Below are 15,826 nucleotides of genomic sequence, written 5' to 3' on the forward strand. Positions count from 1 at the left end.
GTTTAAAGTTTATGACCTGCTCAACTCGGAAACTCGGGTATCAAAATTATTTCCGAATTTCCCAGTAGTAAATACGACTTGAGAAGCCATTCACATCCAATTTCTGATTAGGAAACTCGTATTTACGATAATCCCGATAGCACATGAAGGCAGCATAATTAACTGAGAGTGATTGACCAGTCTAGTTCTAAAAATGCTGTTTAGTAATGCTTTATTTTAAGACGTCCTTGTTACAAATGTTACATGTACTTACTATTATAATAACAATTAATTATGCATAATTACATGCAAGTAACCCTAATCCTAAACCTAACCATGTAGTAAGTACATATAGAGTGGTGGCCAAAATTGTTAGAACACGTGACATATTTGAGAGGTTTCAGTTGTTTTTGTTGAATTGGCCATTACAATACCCATAAAACAAACTATTGCCGGAACTATTTGTGACGGAAGGAATCTGCTGGAACACTGAAAATGATGGACTAGCCCCTTAAAGTCCAGACCTCAACCCCATCGAGCAAATTTGGGGCGAGTTGGAAAATAAAATGCACAGATCTATTGTAGATTCAAAGGAAAGCCTTTGGCTTGAGCTGCAGAAGGCATGGGATAACATTAGTGTTGAAGTTCTCAGGAAATATATTGACACTATGCCAGAGAGATGTGCTGCTGTAATCACTGCAGAAGGTGGACACACCAAATATTACAGTTAAAAGTGGATAAAAACAGTCATCTGATGTTTGTTGTGCTCAGAGCAACCACCTGCATGTTTCATGAACATTATGAAATTAAATCATGTTTTGGAGGCAAAAAAAGGTCAATATTTTCAGATCTGTCAGATGTTCTAATAATTTTGGCCACCACTGTAGATAATTACTATTATTCAGTACTTAAAAGTATAACGGCACTGTTACAAGGAGACCTTAAAATAAAGGATAACCTGGTGTTTTCATCAGTTCTTCCCAAAGAGCATTTGTTGGGTTGAGTGTAGGTCTAAACGCTAGTTGTTGAGAGTATGTGTGCCGGTTTGGAGAGGTGGCACGCAGGGTCGTGTTCCATCGGCCTCTCTGATGTCACTACATCATCCACGGCTCAGGATATATCGATCAGGACAGGAAGGGTCGGGTTTCTGAGGGAGGTGCTGCCATCCCTGAGCATGTGAACACAGCGTGTGCTCTACAAGAAACTGAGAGCTGTGTGAGGGACATGCCCTGCAAACCCTGACGCCCAACTGGTCCCGGCGATCAAACCCGAGCCAAAATAATAACGCTCCTTAAACACAGCTAATTAAAAGGGCTGTAAATCCATTAGAATCTGCCGCGGGATAATCTGAACTCTGCCATGCGCTTATAACTCTCATCATCATCATCAGAACGACTTCACCGCAGCCAAGTTTGACAGACAGACAAAGACGCTTCTCTTTTCTCTGCTTTATTCTTGCGCTCTTTTCATTTGTCATCCCCTTCTCGCTCCCAGAACCACTTGGTGTGCTCAGCTTGTGTGTAAAGCAGTGAAGAGGGAGGCGTCAACCCACCACCTACCTCGCTGCTTTTACCCACAAACGCCTCTCACTTCATTCACTCGGCTCCATATCACGCAGGAATTTCGCGCTTTTTTCAAAGATCATTAGGCGTCTTTACTGGCAGCTCGGAAGATCCCCATTCACAACGTTCACAAGAGACGCACTCCTGTTCATTTAGAATTGTTTTAAATGCAATGAAAACTTAAGAAGAATTTTCATTAGAGGAAATGCAGAAGTTTCCTTTTGCAGAAGAGTCTTTTATGAGCTTGAGCAATAATCCATCCTTTTTATCCCACCTTTCTATTATTTTCCATTCCTTTTCCGACCAAAAAGACTTAATTAAATTATCCCGAAGTACCGGCCGCAGCCCCCCGCACAATCCTTTACACCACACTGCCGTGCCACACACTAACACATCAGGCCTTTTATTTTAATTTGTTAAGCAAATGTATTTTCCAGTTCAGGATGCATTTGTGTGCGGGTGAATTCATGGGGACTTTGGCCCTGAATGGCCCGTAGCGGCAGCTCTCCATTCAACCATTCATTGGAAGGGGCAAAAGAAAAGCGGCGAGGTTGTATTTTCTCAACCGCGGGGCCAAAGCGGAGCTGCTCTTCCATGAGCGGTGGGGGTCCCTTTACATATGTTCTCAACATTGAGCCATTGTCACCTATTCTGAGGGACTCAGAAGGACGTAACCCCTTCCCTTCCCCCGTTTCCATCCCCCGCACTCACAAAAAAAAACCACGCCGGCTAACAGTTACAATTGTGGGCTGAAATCGATGGCCTCCTCTTCCGAGGAACAGTCTCTGAGTCCGCCCTTATAAGTCTCTCTGAGCCAACAGCCAATCCCACAGGGGTGCAAAGCATGGACCTACAGGAGATGCATGTGGCACATTCTGCACCCGACCGAAGAGCTTCCGCAGAACTCCAGAGTTTGGGTCAGAAAGCGCTGCAGTCGAAGCCCCAGAGATGTGCTCTTCTTCCTGGAGCTCTCTGGATCTCTTCCAGTGCCATTAGCGGGAGGAAATCCCAGCTGGCTGCCGTAAGCTTTCCCATACGGCACAGAGCTTATGTTATCGGAAAGATAAACTCCACTGTGGGGTGTATTGCTCTATTAGGCTTCATATTTAATGAGCAAGAAGGAGAAGAACCTTCTACGTGGCTCTCGGAGAGAAACGCAGGGCAGCGGTGAAGTGTAGTTTGTACTGACATCGCTGCAGGGTCACCCAACAATTTAATGGAGACAAACTTTGAATCCTCTCAATTAGTCGGTCGGCGCCCTGCTAAGACGAGGGTCAGCCTGCAATGAAAACAGGAAGCACTCGGATACAAAGATAGCACTCCAGGCCTGTGCTGTCCTTTCACTTGGGTAAACCTTCAAAAAGTTGTGCAAATAAATAAGCCTGAAATGTGAATCAGCCAGTGGCATGAGTTTGGGGTGGGACCGTCTGGGGAAAACTGAATATTTAGTGGAAAAAAATAATGTGGGGCAGGACTAATCCATAAAACCTGCCAATCTTTATCCCTTTATCCATTTGGAATTGACTGGGTTATGAAAAGTGAGCTGTGCTATTATTGGCTAATGTTATTTTTACCCAATAACACAGCTTTTGCATTAGCTGAAGAGTAATTTCAGCAGTGGAGAATGTTAGGTAGCACTTTATTTTGATGGTCCCTTTTGAACATTCTGTTAACAATAAGTAATGTTGGACCTACATGTCTACTAACTCTCTTTAGATTGTTAGTAGACTGTCTGCTTAATATCTGCTAACTCTTTATTGTGATGGTCTCCCAACCGACATTCTACTGACTATAAGTAACTTTGCACGTACATGTCAACTTATTCTACCTTTAACCCTACCAGTCTACTAATACTCTAGTGATTATCGTCAGTTTGATTTCACAGATACTATTTAAACTAAACTGAGCTAGACAATGACATCTGAATTCAATAATGAAACGCCTTTAACTGAAAATTGAGTGTTTAATCTTATTATGCATTACTGACACTCTATCCTCCAATCTGATACTGTTAAGTGCTTTGACACAATCTGTACTGTTAAAAGCGCTATATACATAAAGCTGACTTTACTTGACTTGACTCTACTAGCACTCTAATGAGAGTTAGTAAATATGTGAGTGCAACATTACTTATAGTTAACAGAATGTGTTAAAGGGACCATCAAAATAAAGTGAAACCGAATGTTATTACGTGATGCTTTCTACAGAATAGCACTTATTAAATGTAGCAGCATTTAATAAAGAGGGTTGACTTGTTTAGTAATCAGTCAAATACCGGCAGCTGATGGAAACATCCTTGTCAGAGACAAGCAGTAAGAGTCACAAGTTCATTTCTCATCTGCCACCTTTGTTCATGAGCTAAACGCCTCATCAGATAATTGTGTAAGCAAATAAACAGGATCAGCCTGTAGAGTCACGCAGTAAAGCAAACAGACCCATTTTTGAGTCTCATCTCAGACTAAACATTTGGGCTGATCTGCTCTGACTGCAGCGGTTTGTATGTCTGATTCACGTCAGTGTTCATTTCCACTGCAGCACATCTGACAATAGTTTCAAACAAAGGACACACTCACAAACACAAAAGGCACACTTAAAAACTTCAGTCAAATTCTTCCTCACTCTCACACACACAAACATGAAATGTGGTCAGTAGGTTCTCTCCCCCCCCACCGCATGTAAACTCTGGGTTTTCTCAGCAGAGGCGTCCTCCATCAATGTGTGCTGTAATGCAGGGCATTCTTAAAGCAGCGGTTTCATTTAAGGCCCAGCGAGGTTGTTTTGTGACGCTCCAGGGGTTGCAGTAGGGCAACACTAATCTATCATGGGCTTGTTTGCCCTCTGTCACCAGTGCAGCCAGTTCTGTTCAATGTGTGTGTGTCTGCATGTATAAGCAAACCTGAAGACCAGAAACATAATTTACCCTGCTGCACCTTCAAATGTGTGTACTATTACATCTGATGTGTTATTGATCAAGTAACTATTAACATTACGACTTAGCTGATCAGTAACATTATTATCATATTTTGAAAGTGAAAACTGGCCATAAAAGAAGCCATTTTACACTAATGTGTGCTTTAATGTGCTTTAATATGTTTTGGTGAAGCTGTGTGTTGGATAGTCACCCTACTGTAAGGACACACTCTGGCTGCTGTCTGCCATTTGTTCTGTTGATGCCTTCTGATCTCGCTGAGTTGTAAATCTAGAAATCAAGTATGTCACAGTAAACGGCCACTGCTGCAGTCAGTTTGTCAGAACCTCCGAACCAGAGAGACTTGAAAGTTCAGATGTCCGTATCGAGTGACTCTTTCATTCTTGCAGGTCGTGGAATTTAATGAGAAGCCACATCCACCTTCCTCTGTCATATGCAAGGACTTGAAAATAGTTACTTTCTGTGTGTGTTTGCAGTGTTTGCAATTCTTGGTTATCAGTAGTTTTGTCAACCATTCAATATAATACAGAATTGTCCCGAATTTAAGACAGTAAAGAAATGCGGCATATGCCATATGGCCACCATACGAATAACAAATTCTCAATCATTCTTTTTGGACAAATCATTGCTTTATTATCAATAAAATTTTAGTTCAAAATTTGAAGTGCCATTGTTTTAAAAAATGCTTTACTGACAGACGTTTCATAGATGTGCAGTTATTATGCTTTCAAATTTTATGCCATTTGTATGTAATTTCACAGTATATCCACCTCTCAAATTACTACACCACTTGTGCAGTCACACTTCAATAGTCATACAATTTACTGATAGTTGATGTTTTTTGTGACATTAAAATTCCTTTTAGAATAATTGTACATATATAAGTTAAGCAAACAAATGTGATTATTTCTGAGAACCTTTCATACGCCTTTTATACATATACTTTACTTTACTGCAGACACACTGAAATGACATACACTATGTGGTAAAGTACAAATATTTTGAGCGGTCCCTTATCCTATAAAGAATCACAGTTGTCCCTTATTTTCCTTTTCTGAAGCTGTCAACCCTAGTTATTAGTGTTCCTGGGAAGAGGCTTTGGCATCAGCTAGCATTTGGCATTAAGTTGTTCAACATCAGCATTCACTTGCCTCTTAAATTCATGTCTGTGACATTTAAAGATCTGCAGCACACACTAACATGCTTCAGCATTCTTAGGTGCAGTTTAGGCAACAATGGCAATGAAAGTAAATTTGATTGTTGTCTGATTTTAGGCACTTCTTTAATGGGATTTGCTTTCAGATCACCATGTCCATATTTTGAATTGTTGCAGCTAAATTATTCTTGAAATATGGCTGTTTTGTAATAACATTTTGAACCTAAAGGCAATCCTCTTTCTTGTCTTTGAGCATCATCCTGTATGATGTGTAAGTTATGGCATGTTTATCATGTTTTAATGCTTTTAGAGATAAATGAGTCTCTGTAAACCTCAGAGACAGAGCGAAATCTTTCAGTTGAGAGATGACCTTGCTGACACTTGGAATGTTCCTACATACCCAGACTGAGTTGGTATTAATAAAGATGGCTTGAACAGGCTGGAACACGCTGTTCCATGCATGTGTGTGTGGGGGGAATGCATCTGCTCTGGCCTGAAATGCACATAAACAGTGAGGAGAACAAGAACTTCAGTTTATTAACTCTACATCTCACTGGACAGCTCAAACTGACCTCCACCCAGACAAGTACACAAGGTGCCAATGTCCGTCCAGAAGATTGCAATCATGTGGTCCAGATTTGTTGTTCTTCAGAAAGCTGATATAAATTTGTTGAAAGTTTAACTAATGTGCTCTGCCTGATTCTCTTCAAACTGTTACTCCTCCATTGATGTAAAAGAGGAAACCTGTGATATTAGAAGACACTAATTCCTGCTGTAGCAATCTTTTGGCAAAGCTGTAAATAATAAATTGTGTTTGTGTGAAATCAATGCATGCATTCACATACTTATGTAGAGTATGTCTCTGGCTAAAAAGAGGGAGGAACTAGGGGTGTGGTCGAAGAAACATCTCAGACATAGAAGCGGAAAACTAAGAAAGGACGGTTCTGTGTGTGTGTGTGGTGCAAAAATCAAAACCAGACTGTGTTTCTCTGTTTAGTTTGTCAGGGGACTGGCGCTCCTCTGAATCCCAGAGCTCTATTTCTGCTCTGTGATCTTCCCGCCCATTCTCTGCTGCTGTTTTTATTCTGTTTTGTTTTTCCAGCACTTCTCCTCACGGGCCTCCCTCTGAGCTCTGTCTGCACCTCCTTTCTATCTCATAATGACGACCAAGCGCTGTGACTGCACAATATCATTTCATATCTCGAATGGTGCATCGAAGGCAACAAACAAAACACACCAATTTGTTGTGGTTTCCGTTCAGCCTCCCAAGACGTTGGCAAACTGAGGCCTTTTATCGCCTGGGCTACCACACTGTAGTGTGATCCTCACTGTTCAGTTCAGGCTCATATGGGAGTTTTTCATGATGACTTAAACTGGTGAGCAGTATCAAAAACATCCACAAAATGCCAAAGAAATAAATAGATGCCGAGATAAATAAAAGACAGACAGATATCCTAATCAAACCGGAGCGTTTTGGCTCCAGATTCGAATGCATGTGAATATTGATCAGATCGCTGTAGTTATAATGTCCCCGGGGCACGGCAATCCCTGCTCAAATCTACAGCGATTTAGATAAAGAGACTTGGCGAGACATTACGGATTTCAGCAAGCAGAACCTCCTCCCTCTTTCTCCTCCTCCTCTCCCTCTACAACTGGGGTGCAGAAGAAAAGCAGGGAAAACCTGTAATTACACACACTCTTCTGAATCTCCCTTAATGTTCATTATTTGAAACCGGCGGCAATTACAAGTTCAAAGGGGCTTAGAGGGCCAGCAACCCGCATAATCGCCAGCAAATGAAGTATAGCGTGTTCACGGCAGCGGAGCGCACTGCTGGGGGGGTGAATCATACATTTTCATACAAGCACAAATCTCTGCCACCTCAGGGCTCCGGCATGCACTATCCCTGCCTCGCAATCCTCTTAGCCACGGCTTTTTGTCTGCCTTCACCCACCAGCAACCCTCCGACATAGAAAACGTATCAAACTTCACCCTGGCTTATGTCGCACAATTACTGCTGTTTGTCCTTATGTTTGTGGCTGCCAGGCCGCCCACCCTTTCCTCCAGATTACTCCACTCTGTTTCTCTCTCCTCCTCTCCCTTCCTCCCATCTGACGACACATCCACGTGATGCAAGCGCAGGAGGGAGCGGGTCCCGGCAGGTGTATTTCGGTTACCTTTGGAGACAGTCACATCGGCTAATTCTGTCCACAGGTGGCTCTTTGCGCATCGAGAGGAGGGCTTGTGAGGCCGGCGGTTAGCTCTGGTTTCAGAGCCGCCCAACTGGTGGTCATTGTATACATCCTCCTCCACATCTACACCTCCACACAACATGCTCTCTTTCTGTCACGAGGCCGGACTGCAGGTCTGCCCTTCCCCACCAGAGGTCGCCATCTCCCTTTCTCCCGGACTCCACTCACAGGATTACACGCATACACCTGTTTCATTGCACACACCTGGCTAATCATTACACCCACAGCTGATCCCCATCACCTCGGACTATATAGCTTCCGCCTTCTCACCACTCTGTGTGCTTTCATTATATGTTTGTTACCCGTGATTCATGTCCTGCTTCATGTTCTTAGATCTGCTTATGTTATGTTTTGGTTTCTGTTTATTGTGCCGTGTTGGCCTTTGTGTTAGTTTGTTTTATTAAAGACACCTCCCTGCATTCTTGGACCCAGACCTCGTTTCTGTAACGTGACAGAATGAAAGCAACAAAGATGGGTCCAGCGGGGAGGTTATTGAACATGCGCCAGGGGGATCGGAGCATGGAGGATTACTCCAAGGAGTTCATCGGGTTGGCTCGGCAGTCGACCGTTGAGAAGGAGTGTCTGGTGGTCTTTTTCTGGAGTGGTCTAGCTGAGCCGTTCAGGTCCCGAGCACCATACTGGGACCCTGAGGAGTCGTTGGATGGTTACATCGACAGGATTCTTCAGGTGAGCGGCTCAGCCTTCAGGGTGGAGTTAGCGGCGGAGATGTCGGCGGGGCACGCTCGCAGCGCTCCCGAGGCAGCGGTGGCTGTGCACAGCGCTCCCGAGGCGGCGGTGGCCGCTCTCTATCCCCCAGAGGTGGCCGAGAATGCCGCAGCGGCGCCCACTGTGGAGGCTGAGTATGCCACGGCATCCCGCTCCCGGAAACGGAGGAAGAGACGGAAGAAGGCTTCCGTCTCACAAGGCCAGGAGGCCTCCCAAGAGCTCACTGCTGGTCAGGAGGCCGTGTTAGAGCCACTCAAGCTCCTCGCCCTGCCGGCGCCACCCGTGCTCCTCGCCCTGCCGGCGCCACCCGTGCTCCTCGCCCTGCCGGCGCCACCCGTGCTCCTCGCCCTGCCGGCGCCACCCGTGCTCCTCGCCCTGCCGGCGCCACCCAGACTCCTCGCCCTGCCGGCGCCACCCAGACTCCTCGCCCTGCCGGCGCCACCCAGACTCCTTGCCCTGCCGGCTCCACTCAAGCTCCTTACTCTGCCAGAGGCCGTTCCTGAACTCACTGTCTGCCCTGTCACGGCCACAGAGACCGTTCCTGAGCTCACTGTTTGCCCTGTCACGGCCACAGAGGCCGTTCCTGAACTCACTGTCTGCCCTGTCACGGCCACAGAGGCCGTTCTTAAACTCACTGCCTGGCTTGTCCCTCCGGCCCCACCCTGGCTGGGCCCTGGGGTTCCTGTTGGGCTGGAGCCCCCCTGGTCCGTTCCTCCAGACCCGCCCTGGCTTCCTGCGCTGCCTCCCTCTCCAGACCCTCTGCCCCCACACGGACCTGGCCCGCCATCCCTCCCCCTGTTCACTGTTTCACCCCCCTCCGGACTGTTGGATCTTGGGGAACGTCTGGAAGCCGTTCCTTTAAGGTGGGGTACTGTCACGAGGCCGGACTGCAGGTCTGCCCTTCCCCACCAGAGGTCGCCATCTCCCTTTCTCCCGGACTCCACTCACAGGATTACACGCATACACCTGTTTCATTGCACACACCTGGCTAATCATTACACCCACAGCTGATCCCCATCACCTCGGACTATATAGCTTCCGCCTTCTCACCACTCTGTGTGCTTTCATTATATGTTTGTTACCCGTGATTCATGTCCTGCTTCATGTTCTTAGATCTGCTTATGTTATGTTTTGGTTTCTGTTTATTGTGCCGTGTTGGCCTTTGTGTTAGTTTGTTTTATTAAAGACACCTCCCTGCATTCTTGGACCCAGACCTCGTTTCTGTAACGTGACACTTTCTCTCTCTCTGCCATGTTTATCTTCTTCCTCTGTCCTGGTTCAGTGCTACAGGTCACCTTTCTTTCTGTTGGGTTTTCGTGTGCCTCCCTCGGTCAGTTGTGCTGATGTTTGCATTAGGGATCTTTGATAAAATCTCCATAGGGACCTGCTCTAGTGCTCACACCATTTCCTGCCTTCTGCTCTCATTGTTTGTCTCGCTTGCATGGGGAATGTACAACTCCCACCTGAATTCAATAAAACGTTGAAGGTCCTTGGCGTGGCAAACATCAGACAGTTCATTTTTCATTCAGCAAAATCTCCTCAAAAGGAAGCGAAGGCTGGCTGTTTCATTAAGTGGCCCATCCAGGCAGACACGTGCACCACAGCAGAGCCCATGTTTGCCCAAGCAAGTGTGCAAATTAGAACGGAATCCACGGGGAGATTAATGGGCTACTGCCTCTGTACCATTGATTATCTCCACGCCATTTTTCCCTCTTCCTGCACACATATTAAAAAGTAATGAAGCCTACGGAGGAAAGGAAGGCAAGACTTCACGCATCATTTTATGTTATCTGGACTCTAACAGCAAGGAATCTCTTTAAGGTATGGTTTGAGCAGAATTAAGTAAACAAATGTGGAATATGTCTTTGAAACAAGCTGTGGCGACTGGAAGAAAAAAAAAATGATTGAGCAAAGACAAGCCCCTGACACATGGAGGGAACTCTGCAGATGTTAGCAATTTTGTTGTGTAGTTTTCCTAACCTTACAACGAGACCTCAATTGCTGGGATTTAGTAACCAATGACAGCAATGGAAATGTTGAAGATCATCAGAAACCCCCAGGATTGGAGTGATCTATAAAGCCAGTTCGATAGTCTGTTATAGGTCTCTGGACAAACGGCAGTCCATGATTTGCCTTCTATTTGAGAAATATGAATGCCTTAGCCAGCACCGTGCATCTCCACCATTCTGTTTTCCTGAAAGGGTGTGTGTGTGGGGGGGGGGGGGGGCTCTTTCAGGAAAATAACTTCCTGAGACATTACGTGAATCAGCAGACAGCCTTATGGCCCAGACCTTCCCAAGAGTCTAAACTCTGGAGTTAAAGGTGAGGAACCACATTGAAAACCTGATGGGAAACAGTTTTTCCTGCCCTGCAGAGCTTTAATTTTAATGCTCTTGGCTTCATTTGGTTTTAGTAAGTGGTAATGACTTCTGCACCAGATCTTCCTCTACAGAGCCCAACCCTCAATGGCATAGCCATTACTGAAGCACTTTTACCATTATAGAGGCACGCCGCTCGATTCCCGTCAGTCAAAGTTGACTGTACTGCGCTCAGCTCTGCATTGGATCATGAATTATTGTGCAGCGGTAAGGCAGGGGATCAAGTAAAGGAAAAAAGCAAGAGTTAGAAAATCCACAAACACAATGGAAAGAACGCAACAACAGCTGTCTTACACCTCAAGCAGGCTTCTCTGCAAAGTGATTGGAGAGGAGCGGGTCTTGGGTTACATTCCTGAGATGGGGATGGCTGGTGTTGGTTTCAGAGGTGGGGGCAGGTGGTGGGGGTGGAGACAGCTCAACAAGTTGTTGAAAAGAACACAGACGCTTGTCATCAGCCTCCAGAGCAGGGAGCCATCTGAGTGCATTTTAGTTGCAGAGGTTAATGACCTCCCTTTGCTCTTCCGTCCTGCTGGAGTCCAGTGCACCAGCAGCACTCTGCTGCGTTTGAGCTCACAGTTATTGCTTGTGGCCTGGATCAGTCCAAAAAGCTGTAAGTGGATCCTGACAATCCCTTTTTATCTCTCCCTCTAGGGCAGCGCGTAAACTCTCAAAGTAACGACGGTGTTTGGATTACTGTAGCTCCCTTTGATGCCTCAGTATGCGCCATGCAAAGTGCAAAAAGAAGAAAGACAGAGCCAGAACTGACATGCACTTTTTTTTTTTTTTTTCTGGTTTAGTGGACCTACAGTACATCTACAACAGGGACAGTCAAGTTCCTTGCTCAAAGGCACAGTGATAGGGAAACTCAATCCTGTGATGAATCGTTTCATTAGGTAGGAAACTGTTAGCTAAAAAAAGAAGAAAGCAGGCTAGATTTCTTATTTGTGCTGCCTGTTGACCCCCATCCACTAATAAACGGTAAGCTGAGCAAGCTGTTGGTCATCCTCTCATGGGATTGTTGGGTAGCTGCCAGTTTCCTGCTTGCTTTGTCAGTGGATAAAGTTGGTAACAAACGAGAAGCCTACAGCCAAGCCGGTCAGTCAGGTCAGAGGTCAGCAGGCCACAGGGCAGGATTGAGCAGAGGAGCACTATGGGGAGAGCACAGGCGGTTGGAATGTACCTAAAAGAGGCCCTTTGCTCTGTTCCTTAGCTCTGCTGCTCTTAGAGCCATTAAAACTCTTCATACATCCCTTAGACTAAAACATCAAGAGTGGAGAGTCCCCGGGGCTCACAGCAATCCACTGCCTGAGTGTACAGTGCTGACGGGAGGTCTTGATTTTCTTTCAAAGGTAACAAAGCCCTGTGTAAAGAAGAGTATTTCTGAGAGGTCATAAACGACGAAAGCAGTAGGAACAACAGGTATGATTTTAAGTTTGTCTCGTAAGTTTTTTGCGATCATAACCATGAGATTTCTTGGGCTTATACTGTCCTGCTTCAGTTGGCTTGATCATTTTAGCGAGGCTGAGTTTACCGAAACCCTCCGTGACAGCCTCTCTATGCTGATGCTTTGTTTAGTCATCTTGGAGAGTCAGCTAAATGGGCGCCATGCTTGACTTCTACATTTTTAGCATCATTAACCTACAGGAAATTGCCCCTGCAGCTGTTTGCCGGCTGCTTGGTTGCTCCACATTCCAAGCTAATGGCTAAACATCGAGGTTTCCTCTACTGTGAGTTTTGACTCAAATGCAGATTTGACAGCTCGAGTTTTCTAGTGTAACAAATGAAACATGACATTATGGGTTCAGAGCCGGATAAAAGATGCTAAAATGCCATTGACTGCCGCTCCCAAACCAGGCCACAGAGACAGAATGTGCAAATAACCCTTCTCCTAATTAAGAAGAAATAGGCTAACAACTTTTTAAAGCTTGCTGAACTAAATTATGTATATGTGCAATGTATACAGTATCTTACATTAGCCTGTGCTATTGCTTTGTCCTTCAGCCTCAAATGCCGGCACAAAAGGATTCTTACAATACTGCGTGCTGCCAAGACCTGCTCACATAAAAGGGTTTGGCTGGAATATTGAGGGGTTGCTGAATTACTTTGTTGCCTGCAAGGAGAACGACCCTGTTGTTCTTTGGCTGCCCAGTGGCCTTTTGGACACAATTTCTGTTCTTTAGCCCAGTCCATGTACCCCACGAGCAATAAACTTCCTTTTCTCTCTCATGCTGGCAAAATATATTAAAGAATAGCGTAAGTAAGTCTTGCCCTGTGGGAAGGTGGGGGCTGGACAGCAGTAAGCCATAGGTAGTAGCCCAGTGGCCTAATGAACATGACCCATGAGGTCTCGGCTCCGTTGCTCACGGGTGCCATCTAGACTAATCAAGTCATTACAGACTGGTGAAGGCAGCGACAAGAGAGAATTCTTGTTAGGCCAGATATTATTATTTATTTATTTTTTTTTTCAGTTGTAAATCTGTTCTGAGGCCAGCAGGTTGTTTGCTTCATTTCACAGGCTTTCATTTTACAGTGTGAACTCAGGTCATGTTTATCTACTTGACTTGCCAATTTGCCTCTGAGCATGAGTGATCATGTGACTTTATGACAGCCAGTAGTGTCAACTGACAAGACTCTTTCCCTTCCACTTCTTCCAGTCTGAAATGAAAACCTCTGTTAAGGCATCGCAGGGAATGTTCCTGCATGCACATGCAGTAAAAATTAGCCAGTTGATGATGGAATCTGCTGTAAAAATGAAGTTAAACTCCTGCCCCAGAAAGGTTTGCCTGATCAGGTGGAAAGAGAAATTCTAGGGATGTTGTGGTGAGACTTTAATTTGGTCAAATGTACACCCTAAAGCCAGAGGGTTAAGCGGATGAGAAGAGATTCAGTCTATCTTGTGTTCCCCTTTCCCTACGCAAGGACATGGAGATCAGGTTCCTCCCCTTGAAAGAGCCGGCTGGCCGCGTCTGTAAGAGAAGACATGAACCTGATCTGATGATTAACTAGCCTCATCACTATGGCTGTGGGCCACATCCAGACACACACACATAGTCATGTTTTTTTTTGTGTCCAAGTCACAAGGTCTACACAAACCCCCGCTGCTTTACACCCTTCACGTTCGCTCTTATTCGAGGGGTTTGCAGACATCTCTATTAATGCTACACCTAGTCAGGGTTAGTGATTTGAACGACCCCCAAACACCAAGCAGTGAACTTCAGCACATAACCATTTGTGCCAGAGCTCCATCTTAAAGGGATAGTTCACCCCAAAATTCTGTCAATAATTACTCACCCTCATGTCGTTCCAACCCCGTAAGAATTACAAATTAAGATATTTTTGATGATAACGTTGTTTATGTTCTGGGGAAATCGCATACATGCGTCGTGGTACTGGCGGAATGGCGAAAGTCGGTAACTCGGGGGAGAACAATTGTTGAATAAAGTCATTATTTTTGTTTTCTTTTCACACAAAAAGTATTCTCATAGCTTCACAAAATTGAAGTTGAGCCACTAATGTCACATGGACATTTTTACAGATGCCCTTTCTACATTTCTGGGTCTGGGAACATTTCAGTTGTGTTGCTGTCTATGCAGGGTCAGAAAGCTCTCAGATTTCATCAAAAATATCTTAATTTGTGTTCTGAAGATGAATGAAGGTCTTACGGGTTTGGAACGACATGAAGGTGAGTAATTAATGACAGAATTTTCATTTTGGAATGAACTAACCCTTTAAAAGGCACAGGAGCTACATTCAATGCTGCTAGCTTCATTTAGCCATTGTTTTATTGTCTAATGTTTTTCGCTAGTATTATAACTGAGAGAGCACATGTCAGTTGCTGGAACAGCTATAGCTAACAACAGCCGCTAAAGAGCAAAACTTTCTCTAATTGTTTGTATCTCTCAGTGTGTATTTTGTTTCGTGTGTACTGGACTGTGTGTGTATCTCTCACTGCAGTGGGTGTGTGTTTGTTCCCCTGCGCGGTTCTCTCTGACGGCCTTGAGAATGGGAGTGATTGATTTTTAGCGCTAATGCTTGTTTACCCTCAGCAACTACGTTCCAGGCCAACCTCACGGGGGTGCCCACCTCCTCCTCACACCCCTCCCAGCATCCCCCTCCGCCTGGCCTTGCCAATCCATGTTTTTGCAGGGCAACAGTTTGCTTGGCAGGCAAATTGATAGCTAGAGTCGCTCTAGAACCTTGCACCATCTTCAGTGAACATAAATTATTGGTGTAGAGCAAACAGGGGGGCTGGCGGCAGTCCAGCGGCTCCGAGCCCAGCCCAGCCAGCAATTGTTGTGGGGGCACAGAGAGAGGAAGAATTAGAGAGAGAGAGTCTAGCTGCTCTCCTCAATAGCTTTTCATGGCGCGCTGGGCTCCAGGTGCCCTTTTGAAGCCAAATAAATTGAAACTGTTTTACCTCTGAAAAAACCCAGCGTGTCAGTCACGACTGAATCCGATCCTAAAGCCGCATGAAGATACGTTTGCTCATACGTGTAGACCAACACAATGAGTGCTGGCATGCACGCATCGCTCGAGCATCGGGGGGTGTATTTGCGATGGTGCATTTCATAAAACTGACGACGTGTTCTCTTTTGTGCATGCATGTGCGTGTGTGTGCGTGTGAGTGAGTCTAGTTGCATTCTTGCCGGCTTCCTTCTTGTTGTCTGGATGCAGCGAAGTGCTGAAGAAAATCAAACACACAAAACACCACCTAAGCACACACATTTAATCTTAGACACACACAAGCTAGAGTACATAGAAGCAAGCTCCTTTTGTCCATCTTTTAAACAAAATAGTCTTTTAGCTTCTGTTCTGCTGAGCAGAAATCAAACATAGCACCCCTGAC

At 45.3% G+C, this 15,826-nt stretch overlaps 1 protein-coding gene across 3 annotated transcripts in view; it reads left to right on the top strand.

Annotated features, from left to right (window-relative positions):
- Positions 1 to 15,826, top strand: part of LOC306850065 (homeobox protein Meis2) — a 78,422-nt gene that overhangs the window by 27,080 nt on the left and 35,516 nt on the right. The gene's annotated exons all lie outside the window — the stretch shown is intronic.

Source organism: Barbus barbus (genome assembly GCF_936440315.1).
Source record: "Barbus barbus genome assembly, chromosome: 30".
Taxonomy (NCBI): Eukaryota; Metazoa; Chordata; class Actinopteri; order Cypriniformes; family Cyprinidae; genus Barbus; species Barbus barbus.